We start from the raw sequence: 6557 nt of genomic DNA on the forward strand, positions 1-6557 counted from the left end.
TATGATCTGTCATTCATGTTGAATGCGCCGATTCGAGTAACTATGTAGAAGAATGTAGACTATATATAACTATAGGTGGCGTATAACAGTAAGCCTCCGCGATTGTTAACCGCGATTGTTGCACTACTTCGTCTCTAGAAAAGGCCTTTTTTGGCATTTTTTTTCGCCGAAATTCGGCACTAGAGTGCAATAATTAGCATTATGCACGCAAGGTGGATGCCTCGTGGACGTCGAGAAAGCATTAGAAGTAAAATTATTCTTGTTGTGTATTCGTGACATTCCGTCAGGTGGCGTAGTCACAGCGACCGGTTGGTGTTTTTTGTGTATGAAATGTGTTCAGACAACTTTGCAGAAATTCGCATCATAGAGCTGGCAAAAGTTTCGAGGGGAGCATAGAGCATGAATCTGTAGTTATTTAACATGAATAAAGTGTATGTTTTGTAAGTGCAGTAACAGTGTGAGTATTTTTAATTAATTTCTGTTCGATGCTTATTCAGGCCTGCAGCCTATGGACGGCCTCTACTGTTGTTCAACACCTATATATAGATTGACTGGATGGAAGATAGCAGTGTGGGACCATTGATTGCATAGTGGCGACATCTGCAGTAACCAAACACAATCTTTGTTTCGTTTTATGTTGTTCAACAAAACAGTATTATATATATTTCTGTACTGACATAAAAGCTATCTTGTTTCTACCATCATTGTTGCACTGCACATTGTCACGCCCTTTGTTACCAGATCCTAAAGCACAAGCACATACACGAATCTTTCTGAAGAATATCACTAAGAGTTTCCATAATCCCAACCCCACAATATACAACCTACAATCGTTTATCAGCAATTCCAAAATTCGAAAAGCTCTGAAATCCGTTTAATTCGTTCCGAAAATAGTTCATTCGTGGCGTGCCATTCGTATTCCGTAGTTCGCTACAGAAATATTGATGCGTTTATTTCTGATTTCTCCTATATAATATATGCTATACACTTGCATATGAAATTAATTTATGCCCAGTTTCTTTTCAAAAGAAATACTATTTCATTGAAATTATTCATTTAAGCAGAAAGTACATACTGACTGGTCGTGTGTCGTAAAAATAGTAGTTCGTACTTTCGCGCAAGTTGCGTAGAACGAGTTGATATATTAAACATCTTCCAACAGATGTCGCCACGTTCACATACATATGCCACTGGATTGCTAAAGGTGGCGTACAACGCAAAAGGCAATCGGGAACCCTCGGACCATTCAACAGAATAGCGTTCCATTCAACAGAAACTCTTTTCTAAGAATGACGGGAAGGGTCGAATGGGTTTTCCGATTCGACTGTACAAAATTTAATTAATTTTGTTTTTAATAGGGTTAGGGTTATTTTTTAGAGTTAGGGTTAGGGTTAGGGTTAGGGTCACAATGCACCTTAAAACAGGAGTTTGAGTCCGTACGGACGTGACGTCACTTGAGCGACGAAGCAAGCTTTCAACCTTTTGCGCGTACAACAGTAAGCCTCCGCTTCAACGTTCTCCGTTTCTAAGTTTACCGTTCGTTCGTTGCACTATTTCGTCTCTAGAAAAAACATTTTTTGGCATTTCTTTTCGCTGAAATTCAGCACTAGATTGCAATAATTTGCATAATGCACGCAAGTTAGATGCATCGTGGACGTATAGAAAGCATTAGAAGTAAAATTGGTCTTGTTGTGTACTCGTGACATGTCGTCAGGTGGCGTAGCCGCAGCGACCGGCTGGTGATTTTTGTGTATGAAATGTGTTCAGAAAACTTTGCAGAAATTCGCGTCATAGAGCTGGCAAAAGTTTTGAGTGGAGCATAGAGCATGAATCGGTAGTTATTTAACATGAATAAAGTGTATGTTTTGTAAGTGCAGTAACAGTGTGATTATTTTAAATTAATTTCTGTTCGATGCTTATTCAGGCCTGCCGCCTATGGACGCCCTCTACTGTTGTTCAGCACCTATACGTGCATTATCCCGCACATTCGTGTTGTATTGTGTGTACGTGTACATTGTGCGTTGTAATTAATCGGTGGCGCTTATAGTCAGGCATGAGCCTATGGGGGGCCAACGGTAAAAATATTATTTAGCAAATTATTTAGCGTATAAAGTCATTATTTACTAAATATGCTTTAATAGTTAGGATAGAATAATAATGATTATACTGGTTCAAGTAATTAATGTTATTGTGCTAAATATATACATCATTGTTAACATAATAATATATTATTTATTATATAAAGACATTATTTAACATATAATATATTATTTAACATATAATATATTATATAATTAAATAATACATTATTTAACATATAATATATTATATATTATATAATATATAATATATTATATGTTAAATAATGTATTATATAATTATATAATATATTATATAATTATATAATATATTATATAATTATATAATTATATAATATATTATATAATTATATAATACATTATTTAACATATAATATATTATATAATTATATATATTATATAATTATATAATATATTATATGTTAAATAATGTATTATATAATTATATAATATATTATATGTTAAATAATGTATTATATAATTATATAATATATTATATAATTATATAATATATTATACAATATATAATATATAATATATTAATGTAATAACATTATAAATTATATAATATATTATATGACACGTGACCACTATTAAATCACTACCGGTTCATTACCCTGTTAGGTTAGAGGATGTGACGCGTCATCGCCGACCAATCGGAGTGCCCCGCAGCTCGTGCACTAAAGCTGACGCGACGTTTTGTGGCTGCATTATTTAGGCTGCTATCGTGTGTGAGTAATGACATACACATTGAAATGGGTGGATGGTTACTGGTAATTTAAAACGAATTCTTTCAATGTATGGCTCCCATTGGACTGCGGCGACTGTTTTTCAGGCACAAATGTGGTGTCGTTGTAAATTCCGCGATATTTTTTTAAAACACCGGACAACATATGTCATAACTCTAATGGTGCACAGCTGAAGTACATGCTACCTAGCTTTAATATTGCCACTTGGCCGAAAACGGTCGAAATACTATTTTTCAGCTCTCTGAAATTAATTCTAAGTATAGAATCCTATGGAGGATTTAATAGTGGTCTGTTCTCTGTCACACTGAAAAAAATGTTTCGGAAATTTTCACATTTTCAAATATTAATGACTGCGAGTGCGGCGGGCAGTTAATTTTCACTCGTTTTCTCGCAGCCTACTGGCTGTGCAGAAAGTCCGTAGAGTGTCATTTATTGTGTAGATTGCGCTAAAGTTGGACTCGGAGAAGTTAATGTGTGAGTTGAGAACAAATCTGGTGACATTTTCTAGTGAAGGAACAGCACATTTAGCAAATAGAAACTTTTGATTGCAAATAACGAATTCATTCTAGTTCGTACTACTAACGTCAATACTGTATACTTAAGCCTAGCTCTCGGTCAAATTTTAGTCATGGCAATACTAGGCTTAACCCTATACCTAACCCTTGTTACCCCCCCCCAACACACACACACACAGACAGACACAGTCGAAGGTCCCTGCTTTCGTTAAATCTCATCGTCGCGGCTAATAGTCTGCGAATAGTCCTGCTATTGCTAAATTCTACTGCTAAGACGTTGTACTTGTAATCATTGTATCAGGTTTTCTTTCTAATTCTGTCATTGAATGTCAATCCTATGATATTTTTAGGGAGCTGAGGTTGCATGATCGTATGATTTCCAGTCGTTGCATCTACCAGTCCACCCAAGGAGGCCTATAGAAATCGATATATCGGCACGCAGCGTAATTACCGGCATAAAGAGACACTGCGAATTCAAGAACGATGCTTGGGTACAATTCTCATACACATTCGTGTCTGCCACAAATTAATTAGCATTGTTTATTGCGTGAAAAGTGGCTTTCGTGGCTACCACTGAACACTCTGTGGCCCAGTATTTGTCCATCTGCTGGTCTGTTGCACCCATTCAAGCATCAGCTAGAAGAATTTTGCATGAGTTACAGCCTTGAAAATAAACTTGTCGAGATGTATTGTTTTATTAGAACAAGTCTTAGTATAAAAACGGTCCATGGTGTCGATCGCTTCGCCAATAGTGTCTATCCACAGCAAAGTGGAACAATGAAAGCGATGATTTTTGTTGGTGAACCAACTTGGATTCGCCTAATCTCCAAAACTGATTGTCGCCTTTGCACAAATTCTATTCCAAATGAAGCGTAAATGCCTATTCTTGAGATATGATCAAAAATGCCTCCAACCATCATTGTTGGAGCGCGTAAATAGAACGTCTACCAATAGCACTATGATGTGATAGCGCCACCTGGTGTACAATTCCCACAGCCGTTTGAATCTCTATAAAAAAATAACCGATTGCTTCCGAGTGCTAATTTTTGGCATAGCAGACAACAAGACATGCCGCGTTCGTTTAGCATCAAATTTGACAAAAAAGCCCTTTTATTTTCAGAAAAATATTCAATCTAATGCAAAATTTGACCCGTTTTTTATGTCCGATCATGTGGCATTCTAAATTACCGAGAAATCGTTTTCGACGTGCGATTTAAAAAAAAAATTTTTATTGATCACATAGAATATCAAGTTTCGCATAGGTGAATGCAATTTTATTCAATGTAAATCATTCTGTTCAACTTTAGCGACTATTCAAACTATGCACCGACTTGGCATTCGCAAAGCAGCACGGCACCAGAACCGCCTTGAAGCCGGGAGGGTGGGGTCGAAGAAATCGGAAAAAACCGGAACAGACAAATTAAACAAAAATTTTGCACCCGTGTGCAGCGGTGTTTGTCGGAACGAATTTTATTGCCGTTTGACAGATTCCGAGAAAAAAAAAACGTTTCTATACAGACACGTGACCACTATTAAATCACTACGGTTCATTACCCTGTTAGGTTAGAGGATGTGACGGCGTCATCGGCGCGCAAATCGGAGTGCCGCGCAGCTCGTGCACTAAAGCTGACGCGACGTTTTGTGGTGCATTATTTAGGCTGGCTATCGTGTGTGGCAATGACATACACATTGAAATGGGTGGATGGTTACTGGTAATTAAAACGAATTCTTTCAATGTATGGTCCCCATTGCTGCGCGACTGTTTTTCAGGCACAAAATGTGGTGTCGTTTAGTAAATTCGCGATATTTTTTTTAAAACGCCAGACAACATATGTCATAACTCTAATGGTGCACAGCTGAAGTACATGCTACCTAGCTTTAATATTGCGCACTTGGCCGAAAACGGTCGAAATACTATTTTTCAGCTCCTGAAATTCAATTCTTAAGTATAGGATCCAATGGAGGATTTAATAGTGGTCTGTTCTCATATAATATATATAATAATTATATAAATAAATAAAACATTATTTTAACATATATATATTAATATATTATATTTATCGGATAATCACTATCTTAGTTCCCGTCCTCATTCAGACGGGTTCGAGTGGGGTCTGACTTGAGGATGTACGGTTTAGACAAATTTATCTCTCACTTTATTGAGGATGTTATTTAGCAGTTAACAGAAAAATACTGATATTTAGACTCGATGATAGTACGCAAGTAATTTGTTTTAAAAAAAATTGTAATCGTAAATATATATAGAATTGAATTTTTAGAAGAAGAACTGTAGAAATTTTTAGAAAGTAGGGAGGAATTGTTTAGGAGAATCGGAGTGGATTCATAGAAGCAATTTTACCTTAATTTAGAATATTGTTATTGAGAAAATATAGATTCTGGTTAGAAGCGATTCAATATAAGTCAAATTCTTTAAAAAACAGCCAAAGATTGCATGGAGAGAGTTTTTGAAATGATATATTTCTGTAAAGCTGCAGTGGACGCGGGGCGCAGGGTTACATCGCCCGTTGTCAAATATTCAGCACACGGCGCACAGCGCACGCATACACACAACAGCACGCGCGGCACGCACGCACACACCGCATTCCACGTACACACTACGGGCTGCGCAGCGCACAATCACGACGCGCACGAGGACCACGCAGCGCGACATACCAATTTACACACACAGTCGTGAGTGGGGTCGGCGCGCGAGCACACAACCGGGGTACACTCACAGCGGATTTGGAGGCGTGCACAATGCACACGCACACACAGTGTGGACATATTCGCATACATACAGTTACATACAGCACACGCGAGACGCAACACGCACACGCACACGTTGGGTGGGCCACACGCACATGCGACACGACACGCACTACGCAACACGCACGAACGCACATGTACAGCACGGCCGACACGCACACACGCACACAGTTACCCGAGGCGCAACACACACATACACACACAATACAACTGCAGCTGTATCTACGTTGGGTTTGTCGTAAATTTTTCGCTTCAGCAGCCGTCGCGCAGTGGGATTGGGCTGATTTATCCACCGCAGCCGGCAATGTCTTGTGGTGTGTGGTGGTGTGTGTGTGTGTGTGTGTGTGTGGTGGCGTGCGTGTGTGGTGGTGTGTGTGGTGTGTGTGTTGTGTGTGTGTGTGGTGTGTGTAGCGTGCGGTGTGCCGTGC

The 6557-nt window shown here is 38.4% G+C and overlaps 1 long non-coding RNA gene across 1 annotated transcript; it reads right to left on the reverse strand.

Annotated features, from left to right (window-relative positions):
- Nucleotides 1-3714: 3714 nt before the first annotated feature.
- Nucleotides 3715-6140, reverse strand: LOC106816589. Its single transcript, XR_001394909.1, has 3 exons — nucleotides 6129-6140; nucleotides 4691-4693; nucleotides 3715-3862 (listed from the first exon to the last, which is right to left on the reverse strand). It is a non-coding gene; the product is annotated as an uncharacterized LOC106816589 (long non-coding RNA).
- Nucleotides 6141-6557: the final 417 nt, after the last annotated feature.

The sequence above is a fragment of the Priapulus caudatus genome, unplaced genomic scaffold (genome assembly GCF_000485595.1).
Source record: "Priapulus caudatus unplaced genomic scaffold, Priapulus_caudatus-5.0.1 Scaffold1425, whole genome shotgun sequence".
NCBI lineage: Eukaryota > Metazoa > Priapulida > Priapulimorpha > Priapulimorphida > Priapulidae > Priapulus > Priapulus caudatus.